Consider the following 17,987-nt stretch of genomic DNA (forward strand, 5'->3'; position numbering starts at 1 on the left):
AACGTGACATATTAATTGACTCCACAATACACACCTAATAGTTCTAATTGACCGTTAACATGATAAGTTTATGAAATTAGATCAAATAAACTCCAAATTAAGAGATTCCAATGCCTCAAGCTCTTCCTTCAATTAGATTTTGATTTGATCTAATTTCATAAACTTATCATATTAATAGTTAATTAAGACTCCTATGTATGTGTTGTAGTATCATTTAACATGCCATATTAATAAATTTTGACGCTGTCAATAAAAAAACTTGTTGAAGGACTAATGCGATTAATTTAAAATATTTAAAATACAAATTTGATAAAAAAAAATTTCGGAGACCAATTTAAAAAATGAGTGATCTTTTAGGGATAAATTTAACCATTTACTCAAAAAAATAAAGGTTGGGTGATACAATCTAATTACCAATTACTAGTTACAAGTTAGATAAAATATCCATCCTTTTGTTAAATAGATATATTAAATTCACAATTCATTAGATACTTTTTATTTAATATCAACTAAGTATGTAGAATTTGATCAATCTTTTTTTTTTTCTGTCATTAAAGTGGAAAATTGAACCAGCAATTCTCTTTTTTTATTGGAATATTTTTGTAAATAGAGAATTATTGTATATAATATAGTCTAATCATAAGGTCCGAGCAAAATTTATTCTTTTTTTTTTCATTCTATTTTGCTATGTTATAACATCAAAAAATAACCAAACAAAAATTAGTCATTGTAAATATAATTGCATCATTATATTAAAAGATTTCGAAATGAATGTTTCTATTAGTTAAATGGATTAGACAATTTTTAATATTAGGCATACAAATTTACTTACCTCATATTCACACACACAATACTAAGAATTTTATTCACTGCTTGTCCTAACCAAATCTTAACCCAAAATACATTTGTTACAAGACATACATAATGACTATTAAACAAAATCTTGTGTGCACAAACTTATTGTTAAAATGCATTGCTATGCTTCACAATATGATTGATGCTAAAAAAGCCCGTTCAATGGATATACTAAAAAAATAAGAAAAGGAAAGAAAGTGAAGCAGACTGGAGAAGGTGGAAAGTTCTCTGGAGAAATAGCCATTCTGCCGAGGGTTGAGGAATGGATGATTGAAGATGAAGTAGTGATGGATACAGGAGTTGAAGGAGTCAACATAGAAGTAGTGGTAAGTATGGGAACAGACGGCCGAGAGAAAGAATGCGGAAGGAGAACTTTTGCAAGTATTGTGAAAACTGGCAAAAGTGATCAAGCTGACCCTGCTCTAGAAAGAAGGGATGTTGATGAGGAATATGCTCCAGACCAAGAGAAAAGTGAAGATAATGAGAAAATAGTCATAAAAAAGCTACCCAATGGTATCTGCAACTTGGTTATTGGTGAAATCATTAAAAGAGAAATTAGGAAGGAATGGTGGGATTCCCTCATTGTCAAGCTTATGGGAAGAAGAATCTTTTTGCAAGCTATGAAGAGAAGGCTTGAAATAGTGCGGGGAAAAAGAGGAAGTTTAGAAGTCATCAATCTGGACTCTGATTTTTTTTCTGGAAAGGTTTTTCAACTCTAAAGACCTGGATTTCGCGCTCACAAAAGGTCCTTGGAAACTTTTAGATCATTATCTTACAATAAGACTATGGAAACCAGATTTTGATCTAAAGAATGCTACGATAGATAGAATAGTAGCTTGGGTTCGTCTTCCAGGATTGGCTATTGAATATTACAACAGAACTATTTTGGAAAAAATTGGCAACATAGTTGGAAGAACGTTGAAAATTGACCTTAATACAGCAGAAATCTCAAGAGGAAAGTTTGTGAGAATTTGTGTGGAAATTGATTTAGACAAGCCCTTTGTGTCGCAATACCAAATCAATGGAATTAATCATACTATTGAATATGAGAGACTACACCAAGTCTGCTTCGAGTGTAGAAGAGTGGGACATGAAAAGGAGAACTGTCCAGAGAAGAAAAAAGCTCAGGTAGCCATGAATCAGGGTAATGCAGTAGCTATTGAACCAATGCAAAAGGTAGAAGAAAGGTGCAATGTGGTCTAACAAAAAAATAACAAGGATAAAGAGGTAATTTCTGAAACAACAGTAGTCTTTGGGTCGTGGATGTTGATTCAATGCCCTACACGTGGCTGAAGAAATGTGAAAGCAAGAGAGAGTTCAAGTAGTAAGGGGAATGGTGGAGGAAAAGGACAGGTTAGTAGAGGGAATACCAGATTCGATGTACTGCAAAATGAAGAGTTAGAGAATGAGAATGTTCCAACGAAAGGAGATCAACTAATCCAGAAGGAATATGACCTAGGCAAAAAGGAGCGTACTACTCAAGGAATTTCTAATGCGACCCACTATGCTGATACCCGCAATACAACCAAACCCATTTTGAGCCCAAAAACCCAGAACAACAACTCTGCAACCCAAAAAGCCCAATTTATAGAGAAAAAAACACAACCAGCAACAATTAACCAAAATATACCTACTCTTAGCCCATTTTTAATTTCATCCCCTTCCTCTAACATGAATGCTTCACTTGGATCCAAGCCCATATCCACAACAATCAACACTACTAGCTTATCTCAACCAAAAACCTACTTCCAAGAGAATTAGAAGGACCAAACCCCAAATAGCCTACTCCCAACAAAGGTTATTAATGAAACACCATAATCACCTTCTCAAATGGAGGAACCTCCTAATCTGAAGCAAACAGAAATTGAATCTTAGATCCAGATGCTCTCTCGGAGGCTATGAGAGAAGTGGAGAGAATAGAAGAGAAATAGGTTGAAAAGCAAAATGCTGACATGCAGATGGAAGAAACTCTCCAACAAGGAGAGGAGATGTGGTGCACGAAATTGTGATCACTACAACTCGAATAATCCCTAGTAATGGCTCCAAAAACTTGGTGCTCAATACCATGGCATAAACACAACTTCGCACAACTAACCAGCAAGTGCACTGGGTCGTCCAAGTAATAAACCTTACGCGAGTAAGGGTCGATCCCACGGAGATTGTTGGTATGAAGCAAGCTATGGTCACCTTGTAAATCTTAGTCAGGCAGACTCAAATGGGTATAGATGATGAATGAATAAAACATAAAAGATAAAGATAGAGGTACTTATGTATATCATTGGTGAGAGCTTCAGATAAGCGTATGAAGATGCCTTCCCTTCCGTCTCTCTGCTTTCCTACTGTCTTCATCCAATCCTTCTTACTCCTTTCCATGGCAAGCTTATGCAAGGGTTTCACCGTTGTCAGTGGCTACCTCCCATCCTCTCAGTGGAAATGTTCAACGCACCCTGTCACAGCACGGCTATCCATCTGTCGGTTCTCGTTCAGGCCGGAATAGAATCCAGTGATTCTTTTGCGTCTGTCACTAACGCCCCGCCTGCTAGGAGTTTGAAGCACGTCACAGTCATTCAATCATTGAATCCTACTCAGAATACCACAGACAAGGTTAGACCTTCCGGATTCTCTTGAATGCCGCCATCAGTTCTTGCCTATACCACGAAGACTCTGATCTCACGGAATGGCTGGCTCGGTTGTCAGGCGAGCACTCGGTTGTCAGGCGATCAACCATGCATCGTGTATCAGGAATCCAAGAGATAAACACTAGAGCCTTGATTGCTTGTAGAACAAGAGTGGTTGTCAGTCACTTTGTTCATAGGTGAGAATGATGATGAGTGTCACGGATCATCACATTCATCAAATTGAAGAACAAGTGATATCTTGGACAAAGAACAAGCGGAATTGAATAGAAGAACAATAGTAATTGCATTAATACTCGAGGTACAGCAGAGCTCCACACCTTAATCTATGGTGTGTAGAAACTCCACCGTTGAAAATACATAAGAACAAGGTCTAGGCATGGCCGAATGGCCAGCCTCCCAAAGTGATCAAAAGATCTCAAGAAAAAGGTTCCAAAGATCAGATTATTCAAATACAATAGTAAAAGGTCCTACTTATAGAAAACTAGTAGCCTAAGGTGTACAAAGATGAGTAAATGACATAAAAATCCACTTCCGGGCCCACTTGGTGTGTGCTTGGGCTGAGCATTGAAGCATTTTCGTGTAGAGACTCTTCTTGGAGTTAAACGCTAGCTTTCATGCCAGTTTGGGCGTTTAACTCCCATTTAGGTGCCAGTTCCGGCGTTTAACGCTGGGATTTCTGAGGGTGACTTTGAACGCCGGTTTGGGCCATCAAATCTTGGGAAAAGTATGAACTATCATATATTGCTGGAAAGCCCAGGATGTCTACTTTCCAACGCCGTTAAGAGCGCGCCAATTGGGCTTCTGTAGTTCCAGAAAATCCACTTCGAGTGCAGGGAGGTCAGAATCCAACAGCATCTGCAGTCCTTTTCAGTCTCTGAATCAGATTTTTGCTCAGGTCCCTCAATTTCAGCCAGAAAATACCTGAAATCACAGAAAAACACACAAACTCATAGTAAAGTCCAGAAAAGTGAATTTTAACTAAAAACTAATAAAAATATACTAAAAACTCAACCAAAACTACTAAAAACATACTAAAAACAATGCCAAAAAGCGTATAAATTATCCGCTCATCACAACACCAAACTTAAATTGTTGCTTGTCCTCAAGCAACTGAAAATCAAATAAGATAAAAAGAGGAGAATATGCAATGAATTCCAAAAACATCTATGAAGATCAGTATCAATTAGATGAGCGGGGCTTTTAGCTTTTTGCCTCTGAAGAGTTTTGGCATCTCACTTTATCCTTTGTAATTCAGAATGATTGGCTTCTTTAGGAACTCAGAATCCGGATAGTGTCATTGATTCTCCTAGTTAAGTATGATGATTCTTGAACACAGCTACTTTATGAGTCTTGGCCGTGGCCCAAAGCACTCTGTCTTCCAGTATTACCACCGGATACATACATGCCACAGACACATAATTGGGTGAACCTTTTCAGATTGTGACTCAGCTTTGCTAGAGTCCCCAATTAGAGGTGTCCAGGGTTCTTAAGCACACTTTTTTTGCCTTGGATCACAACTTTATTTCTTTCTCTTTCTTTTTCTCTTTCTTTTTCGTTTTTTTTTTGTATTCACTGCTTTTTCTTGCTTCAAGAACCATTTTTATGATTTTTCAGATCCTCAGTAACATGTCTCCTTTTTCATCATTCTTTCAAGAGCCAATATTCATGAACCACAAATTCAAAAGACATATGCACTGTTCAAGCATACATTCAGAAAACAAAAGTGTTGCCACCACATCAAAATAATTAAACTGTTATAAAATTCAAAATTCATGCAATTCTTCCCTTTTCAATTAAGAACATTATTTATTTAAGAAAGGTGATGGATTCATAGGACATTCATAACTTTAAGGCATAGACACTAAGACACTAATGATCATAAGACACAAACATAGATAAACATAAAGCACAATTTTCGAAAAACAAGAAAATAAAGAACAAGGAGATCAAAGAACGGGTCCACCTTAGTGATGGCGGCTTGTTCTTCCTCTTGAAGGTCTTATGGAGTGCTTGAGCTCCTCAATGTCTCTTCCTTGTCTTTGTTGCTCCTCCCTCATGAGTCTTTGATCTTCTCTAATTTCATGGAGGATGATGGAGTGTTCTTGATGCTCCACCCTTAGTTGTCCCATGTTGGAACTCAATTCTCCTAGGGAGGTGTTAATTTGCTCCCAATAGTCTTGTGGAGGAAAGTGCATCCCTTGAGGTATCTCAGGGATCTCATGATGAGAGGAGTCTCTTGTTTGCTCCATCCTTTTCTTAGTGATGGGCTTATCCTCATCAATGGGGGTGTCTCCTTCTATGTCAACTCCAACTGAATAACAGAGGTGACAAATGAGATGAGGAAAGGCTAACCTTGCCAAGGTAGAAGACTTGTCCGCCACCTTATAGAGTTCTTGGGCTATAACCTCATGAACTTCCACTTCTTCTCCAATCATGATGCTATGGATCATGATGGCCCGATCTAGAGTAACTTCGGACCGGTTGCTAGTGGGAATGATTGAGCGTTGGATAAACTCCAACCATCCTCTAGCCACGGGTTTGAGGTCATGCCTTCTTAATTGAACCGACTTCCCTCTTGAATCTCTCTTCCATTGGGCGCCCTCTTCACAAATGTCAGTGAGGACTTGGTCCAACCTTTGATCAAAGTTGACCCTTCTAGTGTAAGGATGTTCATCTCCTTGCATCATAGGCAAGTTGAATGCCAACCTCACATTTTCCGGACTAAAATCCAAGTATTTCCCCCAAACCATAGTAAGTCAATTCCTTGGATCCGGGTTCATACTTTGATCATGGTTCTTGGTGATCCATGCATTGGCATAGAACTCTTGAACCATCAAGATTCCGACTTATTGAATGGGGTTGGTGAGAACTTCCCAACCTCTTCTTCGGATCTCATGTCGGATCTTCGGATATTCACTCTTTTTGAGTGAGAAAGGGACCTCGGGGATCACCTTCTTCAAGGCCATAACTTCATAGAAGTGGTCTTGATGCACCCTTGAGATGAATCTCTCCATCTCCCATGACTCGGAGGTGGAAGCTTTTGCCTTCCCTTTCCTCTTTCTAGAGGTTTCTCCGGCCTTGGATGCCATAAATGGTTATGGAAAAATGAAAAAGCAACACTTTTACCACACAAAACTTAAAAGGTTTGCTCGTCCTCGAGCAAAAGAAGAAAGAAGAGAGTAGAAGAAGAAGAAATGAGGAAGAAGGGAGTGGCTTTGTGTTCGGCCAAAGAGGGGGAGAAGTGTTGTTTAGGTTGTGTGAAAATGAAGGAGTGAAGAAGGGTTTATATAGGAGAGGGGGGGTTCATGGGGATCTTGTGGGGTCCACAGATCCTGTGGTGTCAAGGAAAAGTCATCCCTGCACTAAATGGCATGCAAAATCACGTTTTGAGCCAATTCTGGCGTTAAACGCCGGGCTGGTGCCCATTTATGGCGTTTGACGCCAGGTTCTTGCCCTTTCCTGGCGTTTAACGCCAGTCTGGTGCCCCTTTCTGGCGTTAAACGCCTGGAATGGTGCCAGACTGGGCGTTAAACGCCCACCTGCTAGCCTTACTGGCGTTTAAACGCCAGTAAGTTCTTTCTCCAGGGTGTGCTATTTTTCTTCCTGTTTTTCATTCTGTTTTTGCTTTTTCAATTGATTTTGTGACTTCTTATGATCATCAACCTACAAAAAACATAAAATAACAAAAGAAAATAGATAAAATATAACATTGGGTTGCCTCCCAACAAGCGCTTCTTTAATGTCAGTAGCTTGACAGAGGGCTCTCATGGAGCCTCACAGATACTCAGAGCAATGTTGGAACCTCCCAACACCAAACTTAGAGTTTGAATGTGGGGGTTCAACACCAAACTTAGAGTTTGGTTGTGGCCTCCCAACACCAAACTTAGAGTTTGTCTGTGGGGGCTCTGTTTGACTCTGATTTGAGAGAAGCTCTTCATGCTTCCTCTCCATGGTGACAGAGGGACATCCTTGCGCCTTAAACACAAAGGATTCTTCATTCGCTTGAATGATCAGTTCACCTCCATCAACATCAATCACATCCTTTGCTGTGGCTAGGAAGGGTCTGCCAAGGATGATGGTTTCATCCATGCACTTCCCAGTCTCTAGGACTATGAAATCAGCAGGGATGTAATGGTCTTCAATCTTCACCAAAACATCCTCTACAAGTCCATGAGCTTGTTTTCTTGAATTGTCTGCCATCTCTAGTGAGATTCTTGCAGCTTGCACCTCAAAGATCCCTAGCTTCTCCATTACAGAGAGAGGCATGAGGTTTACACTTGACCCTAAGTCACACAGAGCCTTCTTGAAGGTCATGGTGCCTATGGTACAAGGTATTGAAAACTTCCCAGGATCTTGTCTCTTTTGAGGTAATTTCTGCCTAGACAAGTTATCCAGTTCTTTGGTGAGCAAAGGGGGTTCATCCTCCCAAGTCTCATTTCCAAATAACTTGTCATTTAGCTTCATGATTGCTCCAAGGTATTTAGCAACTTGCTCTTCAGTGACATACTCATCCTCTTCAGAGGAAGAATACTCATCAGAGCTCATGAATGGCAGAAGTAAGTCCAATGGAATCTCTATGGTCTCATTTTGAGCCTCAGATTCCCATGGTTCCTCATTTGGGGAACTCTGTGGAGGCTAGTGCACGCCCATTGAGGTCTTCCTCAGTGGCGTTCACTTCCTCTCTTTACTCTCCAGATTCGGCCATGTTTATGGCCTTGCACTCTCCTTTTAGATTTTCTTCTGTATTGCTTGGGAGAGTACTTGGAGGGAGTTTAGTAACTTTCTTGCTCAGCTGTCCCACTTGTGCCTCCAAATTTCTAATGGAGGACCTTGTTTCAATCATGAAACTTTGAGTGGTTTTGATTAGATCAGAGACCATGGTTGCTAAGTCAGAGGGGTTCTGCTTAGAATTCTCTGTCTGTTGCTGAGAAGATGATGGAAAAGGATTGCTATTGCTAAACCTGTTTCTTCCACCATTATTGTTGTTGAAACCTTGTTGAGGTCTCTGTTGATCCTTCCATGAGAAATTTGGGTGATTTCTCCATGAAGAATTATAGGTGTTTCCATAGGGTTCTCCTAGGTAATTCACCTCTTCCATTGAAGGGTTCTCAGGATCATAAGCTTCTTCTTCAGATGAAGCATCCTTAGTACTGCTTGGTGCATTTTGCATTCCAGACAGACTTTGAGAAATCAAATTGACTTGTTGAGTCAATATCTTGTTCTGAGCCAGAATGGCATTCAGAGTATCAATCTCAAGAACTCCTTTCTTCTGACTAGTCCCATTGTTCACAGGATTCCTTTCAGAAGTGTACATGAATTGGTTATTTGCAACCATTTCAATTAGCTCTTGAGCTTCTGTAGGCGTCTTCTTCAAATGAAGAGATCCTCCAGCAGAGCTATCCAAAGACATCTTGGACAGTTCAGAGAGACCATCATAGAAAATACCTATGATGCTCCATTCAGAAAGCATGTCTGAGGGACACTTTCTGATTAATTGTTTGTATCTTTCCCAAGCTTCATAGAGGGATTCTCCATCCTTCTGTCTGAAGGTTTGGACTTCCACTCTAAGCTTACTCAATTTTTGAGGTGGAAAGAACTTTGCCAAGAAGGCATTGACTAGCTTTTCCCAAGAGTTCAGGCTTTCTTTAGGTTGTGAGTCCAACCATATCCTAGCTCTGTCTCTTACAGCAAAAGGGAATAGCATAAGTCTGTAGACCTCAGGGTCAACCCCATTAGTCTTGACAGTGTCACAGATTTGCAAGAATTCAGCTAAGAACTGATGAGGATCTTCCAGTGGAAGTCCATGGAACTTGCAATTCTGTTGCATTAGAGAAACTAATTGAGGCTTAAGCTCAAAGTTGTTTGCTCCAATGGCAGGGATAGAGATGCTTCTCCCATAGAAGTCGGGAGTAGGTGCAGTAAAGTCACCCAGCACCTTCCTTGCATTGTTGGCATTGTTGTTATTTTCGGCTGCCATGGGTTCTTCTTCTTTGAAGATTTCTGTTAGGTCCTCTACAGAGAGTTGTGCCTTAGCTTCTCTTAGTTTTCGCTTCAAGGTCCTTTCAGGTTCAGGGTCAGCTTCAACAAGAATGCCTTTGTCTTTGTTCCTGCTCATATGAGAGAGAAGAGAACAAGAAAATGTGGAATCCTCTATGTCACAGTATAGAGATTCCTTGAGGTGTCAGAAGAACAGAAAAATAGAAGGAAGAAGGAGAAGAATTCGAACTTAGTGGGATATAGTTCGAATTAGTGCATTGAGGAGGAGTGGTACTCCATAAATAGAAGGATGTGAGAAGAGAGGAAGAGAATTTTCGAAAATTAATTAAAAAAAAAAGATTTTAAAAACATTTTGAAAAACTTTAATTTGATTTTCGAAAATCAAGAGTGAGAAAGAGATCAAGTAATTTTTGAAAAAGATGTGAAATTAGAAATAAAAAAGATATGATTAAAAACTGTTTTGAAAAAGATGTGATTAAAAAGATTTGATTGAAAAGTTATGGTTTTAAAAAGATATGATTGAAAAGATATGATTTGAAAACAATTTTAAAAAGATTTGATTATGACTTGCCTAACAAGAAAAGATATGATTCAAACATTAAACCTTTCTCAACAGAAAAGGCAACATACTTGAATTGTTCAATCAAATCATTAATTGTTAGCAAGTATCTTTGAAAAAGGAAAGAAATTGATTTTGAAAACATTTGATTGAAAAGATTTGATTTGAAAAAGATTTGATTTTGAAAAACTTTGAAAACTTGAAAAAAAATTGATTTGAAAAACAAAATCCTCCCCCTTGTGCCATCCTGGCGTTAAACGCCCAGAATGGTGCACATTCTGGCGTTTAACGCCCAATGCACTACCTTTTTGGGCATTAAACGCCCAACCAGGTACCCTGGCTGGCGTTTAAACGCCAGTCTGTCCTTCTTCACTGGGCGTTTTGAACGCCCAGCTTTTTCTGTGCAATTCCTCTGCTGCATGTTCTGAATCTTCAGTTCCCTGTACTATTGACTTGAAAATAGAACCAAGGTTAAATAAACAATGCATGCAAGACACCAAACTTAAAATTAGACACTAGACTCAAACAAGAAACATAAAATATTTTTGGTTTTTATGATTTTGAAATTTTTTTTGTGCTTTTTTCGAAAATTATATGAAAATGGAAAATAAAGGTTTCAGAATTCTTAATTTGGATTCCAGGAATCATTGCAATGTTAGTCTAAGACTCCGGTCCAGGAATTAGACATGGCTTCACAGCCAGACAAGCTTTCAAAGAAAGCTTCGGTCCAAAACACTAGACATGGCCAATGGCCAGCCAAGCCTTAGCAGATCATTGCTCCAATAGCAAGATTGATAGAAATCAACAAGCTATTGTGATGATTAGTTGAAACCTCGGTCCAATAAGATTAGACATGGCTTCTCAGCCAGCCAGATTTCAACAGATCATCATGAAACACTAGAATTCATTCTTAAGAACTGGTGCACGAATTTGTGATTCGCACAACTAACCAGCAAGTGCACTGGGTCGTCCAAGTAATACCTTACGTGAGTAAGGGTCGATCCCACGGAGATTATTGGCTTGAAGCAATCAATGTTTATTTTATTAATCTTAGTCAGGAAGCCAATAGGATTAAAAGTGAAATTACAATATTTGATTATAAAAATAAAAGGGAATAACAGCGTTACTTGTTGTGCAGTAATGGGGAATATGTTGGAGTTTTGGAGATGCTTTGTCCTTTGACTTCAACTCTTCCTTGAAATCCTTCAATACACGCAAGGCTCCTTCCATGGCAAGCTCTATGTAGGGTGTCACCGTTGTCAATGGCTACTTCCCATCCTCTCAGTGAAAATGTTCCTATGCTCTGTCACAGCACGGCTAATCATCTGTCGGTTCTCAATCAGGTTGGAATAGAATCCATTGATTCTTTTGCGTCTGTCACTAACGCCCAGCCCTCAGGAGTTTGAAGCACGTCACAGTCATTCAATCCCGGAATCCTACTCGGAATACCACAGACAAGGTTTAGACTTTCCGGATTCTCATGAATGCTGCCATCAATCCGGCTTATACCACGAAGATTCTGATTAAGGAATCTAAGAGATATTCATTCAGTCTGATATAGAACGGAGGTGGTTGTCAGGCACACGTTCATGGATTGAGGAAGGTGATGAGTGTCACGGATCATCACCTTCTTCATAATTAAGCGCAAATAAACGTCTTAGATAAGAACAAGCGTGTTTGAATGGAAAACAAAGGAATTGTATTAAATCATTGAAACGCTGCAGAGCTCCTCACCCCCAACAATGGAGTTTAGAGACTCATGCCGTCAAAAGTATGTAATTCAGATCTGAAAAATGTCATGAGGTACAAGAAATGTCTGTAAAAGTTGTTTAAATAGTAAACTAGTAACCTAGGTTTACAGAATATGAGTAAACTAAGATAATTGGTGCAGAAATCCACTTCTGGGGCCCACTTGGTGTGTGCTGGGGCTGAGACTAAAGCTATCCACGAGTAGAGGCCTTTCTTGGCGTTAAACTCCAGGTTATGACGTGTTTTGGGCGTTCAACTCCGGATCATGACGTTTTTCTGGCGTTTAACTCCAGACAGCAGCATGAACTTGGCGTTCAACGCCAAGTTACGTCGTCTATCTTCGCGCAAAGTATGGACTATTATATATTGCTGGAAAGCCCTGGATGTCTACTTTCCAAAGCCGTTGAGAGCGCGCCAATTGGACTCCTGTAGCTCCAGAAAATCCATTTCGAGTGCAGGGAGGTCAGGATGGTTGGCATCCATAGGAACTCAAAATTCAGATAGTATTATTGATTCTCCTAGTTTAGTATGTTGATTCTTGAACACAGCTACTTTATGAGTCTTGGCCGTGGCCCTAAGCACTTTGTTTTCCAGTATTACCACCGGATACATAAATGCCACAGACACATAATTGGGTGAACCTTTTCAGATTGTGACTCAGCTTTGCTAGAGTCCCCAATTAGAGGTGTCCAGAGTTCTTAAGCACACTCTTTTGCTTTGGATCACGACTTTAACCACTCAGTCTCAAGCTCTTCACTTGGACCTGCATGCCACAAGCACATGGTTAGGGACAGCTTGATTTAGCCGCTTAGGCCTGGATTTATTTCCTTGGGCCCTCCTATCCATTAATGCTCAAAGCCTTGGATCCTTTTCACCCTTGCCTTTTGGTTTTAAGGGCTATTTGGCTTTTATTCCTTTTGATCCAAATATTATTTTTTTTTCGCAAAATTTTTTTTTTCACTGCTTTTTCTTGCTTCAAGAATCAATTTCATGATTTTTCAGATCATCAATAACATTTCTCTTGTTCATCATTCTTTCAGGAGCCAACAATTTTAACATTCATAAAATTCAATATAAAAAATATGCACTGTTCAAGCATTCATTCAGAAGACAAAAAGTATTGCCACCACATATAAATAATTAGAATTTTCCTTATTAAGAACTCGAAAAAATTAAATTGCCTCTTTATTCTACAAATCTACTATTTTATTCATGTTTGATGATGATGAGAAAAATAAGTTATAACTTAATTGGAAATAAAGCCAAAATAGATATGCTAATTACTACTACTCCTATATAACTTCTAAGGTAAAATCCTATAATAATACTATCATAGAGTTAAAGCTAGAATTAGAACTTAACAACCTGTATTTTGGGAAGTGGATGTTCCTCTAGTCTGTGGGGTGCCTTCAAGAATTAATTTCTGACGCTTCAGCTCCCTTAAGTTCACATCCTTGCTCTTCCTGTTCTCTTAGGTGCCATGATCTTAATGAGTTTTAACTCAGTGATCATGGCAAATCACACCAAACTTAGAGGGTTGCTTGTCCTCAAGCAAAAGAAAGGAAAGGAGAGGAGTAGAAGGAGAGGCAGTTTCGAAAAAAGATAAGATGAGTTGAAAAAGATATGAGAAGAAATTAAAAATATTTGAAAAAGAATTGGATTGGAAAAAGATTTGTGTTTATAAATTAAGATACATTTGATATTTTTGAAAAAGGGATTTTAGAAATTAGGGTTCTTAGAAAACTAATTTGATTTTGAATAATGACATTTTGAAACATGTTTATGCAAGAAATCATGAATTGAAACATAAAAATTTAGAAAAATTGTAAAGAAAAACGAATTTTACCTCCTCCCCACCATCCTGGCGTTAAACGCCCAAACGATGCATGTTTTGGGCGTTTAACGCCCAAATGCTGCTTCTCCTGGGCGTTCAACGCCCAGCTGATGCTTCTTTCTGGCGTTGAACGCCAGGAAGTCCTTTGTCACTGGGCGTTTTTCTGGACGCCCAGGATGCTAACAATCTGGCGTTAAATGCCCAGAAGGTGTTTCTTTCTGGCGTTCAACGCCCAGAAGATGCTCCTTTCTGGCGTTTAACGCCCAGATGGCTACCCTTACTGGCGTTGAACGCCCAGTGGGTGCTTCTTTTGGGCGTTCAACGCCCAAAATGTTTCTTACTGGCTTTTTCACGCCAGTGAGCTTCCAAATTTCCCTGTAACTCTGTGAATTCAATCAATTGCTATTTTTACCCTTTGAAGATACTTGGACACATACCTGTAAAAAAAAGGAAATTTATTTAATTAATAAATAAACTTTGTAAATGGCTGGGTTGCCTCCTAGCAAGCGCTTCTTTATTGTCTTTAGCTGGACTACTACTGAGCTCTAATCAAGTCTCAGTTTTGAGCATTCTTGCTCGAAGTTACTTTCAAGATAATGTTTAATTCTCTGTCCATTAACAATGAACTTTTTGTTAGAGTCATTATCCTGAAGTTCTACGTATCCATATGGTGATACACTTGTAATGACATATGGACCTCTCCACCGGGATTTTAATTTCCCGGGGAATAATTTGAGCCTAGAATTAAATAGCAGGACTTTCTGCCCCGGCTCGAAGACTCTGGATGACAATTTCTTATCATGCCATCTTTTCGCTTTCTCTTTATAAATCTTTGCATTCTCGAAAGCATTGAGTCTAAATTCCTCTAGCTCATTTAACTGAAGCAATCGTTTTTCTCCAGCTAATTTGGCATCAAGGTTTAGGAATCTGGTTGCCCAGTAGGCCTTATGTTCCAGTTCCACTGGCAAGTGACATGCCTTTCCATACACAAGCTGGTATGGGGAGGTCCCTATAGGAGTCTTGAATGCTGTTCTGTATGCCCACAGAGCATCATCCAAGCTCCTTGCCCAATCCTTTCTACGGTTAATTACAGTCCGTTCCAGGATTCTTTTGAGTTCTCTATTTGAGACTTCAGCTTGCCCATTAGTCTGTGGGTGATATGGAGTAGCTACCCTGTGGCTAACTCCATAACGCACCAGAGCAGAGTAAAGCTGTTTATTGCAGAAATGAGTGCCCCCATCACTGATTAACACTCTAGGGATACCAAATCTGCTGAAGATGTGTTTCTGGAGGAATTTTAACACTGTTTTAGTGTCATTGGTGGGTGTTGCAATAGCCTCCACCCATTTGGATACATAATCCACTGCCACCAGAATATAAGTGTTTGAGTATGATGGTGGGAAAGGTCCCATGAAGTCAATGCCCCATACGTCAAACAACTTAATCTCCAAGATCCCTTGTTGAGGCATGGCATAACTGTGAGGTAGATTGCCAGATCTTTGGCAACTGTTACAATTAAGCACAAACGCTCGGGAGTCTTTATAGAGAGTAGGCCAGTAGAAGCCACTTTGGAGGACTCTTGTGGCTGTTCGCTCACTTCCAAAATGTCCTCCATACTGTGATCCATGGCAATGCCAAAGGATCTTCTGTGCTTCTTCTTTAGGCACACATCTACGGATTACTCCGTCTGCACATCTCTTAAAGAGATACGGTTCATCCCAAAGATAATACTTTGCATCTGTGATCAGCTTCTTTGATTGCTGTCTACTGTACTCTTTGGGTATGAATCTCACTGCCTTGTAGTTTGCAATATCTGCAAACCACGGCACTTCCTGGATGGCAAACAGTTGCTCATCCGGAAAGGTTTCAGAGATCTCAGTGAGAGGGGGGGACGCCCCTTCCACTGGTTCTATTCGGGACAGGTGATCTGCTACTTGATTTTCTGTCCCTTTTCTGTCTCTTATTTCTATATCAAACTCTTGCAGAAGCAACACCCATCTTATAAGTCTGGGTTTTGAATCCTGCTTTGTGAGTAGATATTTAAGAGCAGCATGATCAGTGTACACAATCACTTTTGATCCTGCTAAATAGGATCTAAATTTGTCAATGGCGTAAACCACTGCAAGTAGCTCTTTGTCTGTGGTTGTGTAATTCTTCTGTGCGTCATTTAGAACACGGCTGGCATAGTAAATGACGTGCAGAAGCTTGTCATGCCTTTGTCCCAACACTGCACCAATGGCATGGTCACTGGCATCACACATCAATTCAAATGGTAATGTCCAGTTTGGTGCAGAGATGATTGGTGCTGTAACCAATTTAGCTTTCAGAGTCTCAAATGCCTGCAGACACTCTTTATCAAAGATAAATGGCGTGTCAGTGGCTAGCAGGTTGCTCAGAGGTTTAGCGATTTTTGAAAAATCCTTTATAAACCTCCTATAGAATCCTGCATGCCCCAGAAAGCTTCTGATTGCCTTAACATTGGCAGGTGGTGGCAATTTTTCAATTACCTCTACCTTAGCTTGGTCCACCTCTATTCCCTTGTTCGAGATTTTGTGCCCAAGGACAATTCCTTCAGTCACCATAAAGTGACACTTTTCCCAGTTTAAAACCAGGTTAGTCTCTTGGCATCTTTTCAGAACAAGTGCTAAGTGGTTAAGGCAGGAGCTGAATGAGTCTCCAAATTCTGAAAAGTCATCCATGAAGACTTCCAGGAATTTTTCCACCATATCAGAGAAAATTGAGAGCATGCACCTCTGAAAAGTTGCAGGTGCATTGCACAGGCCAAATGGCATCCTTCTGTATGCAAATACTCCGGATGGGCAGGTGAATGCCGTTTTCTCCTGATCCTGGGGATCTACTGCAATTTGATTATAACCTGAATATCCATCCAGGAAGCAGTAGTATTCATGACCTGCTAGTCTTTCTAGCATCTGGTCTATGAATGGTAAAGGAAAATGATCCTTTCTGGTGGCTGTATTGAGCCTTCTATAATCAATGCACATACGCCACCCTGTAACTGTTCTTGTAGGAACCAGTTCATTTTTTTCATTATGAATCACTGTCATGCCACCTTTCTTAGGGACAACTTGGACAAAGCTCACCCAGGGGCTGTGATGACATGTCATCATATACCCATTTTCTATGCTTTTTCAAACAAGAAATTGATGATTTGTGCTTAAATATTGAATGCTTTTTGTACTTAAATGATATATTTTCTTGATATTTTAATTTTATAAATCTTGTAGGAAATAAGAAGAAAAAGAAGCAAAGAAGCACAAAAAAGGAGAAAAAAAGAGCTTTGGGGTACACTTTGAAGTTGGGGTACACTTTGGAGCCTTAGGCCACGCTTTTAAAAGCGTGGCCCATGACCAAATCAAGGAAGGAAGCAGCCAGCACGATTCTGCCCTGCCCTTGCCAAGGGCAGGATCGTGATGCACATTAAGGATTGGAAGCAAAATTTTCGCTAAGTTAAAATCTGGGCGCTCACAGCATGACCATGCCTCCTTCAAATGGCTATAACTTGAGCTACAGACGTCCAATTGATGTGCTTTCAGTTGCGTTGGAAAGCTGACATTCAGAGCTTTCCAACGATATATAACAATCCATATTTGGCGTACAATTGAGGCAGGAACGAGAGGCATCTTTAAGGGCCAAAAATAAGCAAAAATACACCAAAATGCTTCCATCAAGGCTCGAAGAGGGAGACACAAGGAAACCAAGGAAGTCTGCCCTCAAGGAGGGCAGAATGCCCTCTTGGAGGGCAATGTCGTGTTTTATTCATGAAAATTCAAGGAAAAATTGCAACAACTTCCTCCACCAAGTTTCGAACACAAGACCTCTAGGAAGCCAAGCTTTAGGCGCGCACCATGACTCGTCCCTGGCAGCACCAACTTTTCCTGCCCTGCCCTTGGCGCGGGCAGGGCAGCACCTTGCGCACCAAGAAGCAACTTCTGCGCACATTGCCGCGCCAAGCTCGCACAACGCCGCACCAATCTCATGCACCAAGCACTAATTTTCTGCCCTGCCCTCCACAAGGGCAGGGCAGCCTCCTGGAAGTGTCATGGACCAAAAATCAACCAAAATTCCATTTAAATTCAATTCCTCTCCAAATTGAATCAAGGCCAACCAAATCCATTTCTCCTCAAATCCAAAGCAAGCTAAGCCCACATCATCACTCAAAGGCACATGGATCAATTAAATTAGGATTTTTATTTTTAATTTGTTTTAATTTCATTTTCATTTTTCACTTTGTAAAGCCTATATAAAGGCATCATTTTCATCTTTGTAAGAGAGCTCCATTAGAAAAAGGCGAGACCCACTAGGGAATATTAGGATTTGAGAGCTCTTTCCTTTA

General features: G+C 39.9%; 1 non-coding gene across 1 annotated transcript; it reads left to right on the forward strand.

The window, feature by feature from the left end:
* The first annotated feature begins 8,958 nt into the window (after positions 1-8,958).
* On the forward strand, positions 8,959-9,066 carry LOC130942670 (small nucleolar RNA R71). The gene has a single exon (XR_009071234.1). It is a non-coding gene; the product is annotated as a small nucleolar RNA R71 (small nucleolar RNA).
* The last annotated feature ends 8,921 nt before the right edge of the window (positions 9,067-17,987 follow it).

The sequence above is a fragment of the Arachis stenosperma genome, chromosome 7 (assembly GCF_014773155.1).
Source record: "Arachis stenosperma cultivar V10309 chromosome 7, arast.V10309.gnm1.PFL2, whole genome shotgun sequence".
NCBI classification, from domain to species: Eukaryota; Viridiplantae; Streptophyta; class Magnoliopsida; order Fabales; family Fabaceae; genus Arachis; species Arachis stenosperma.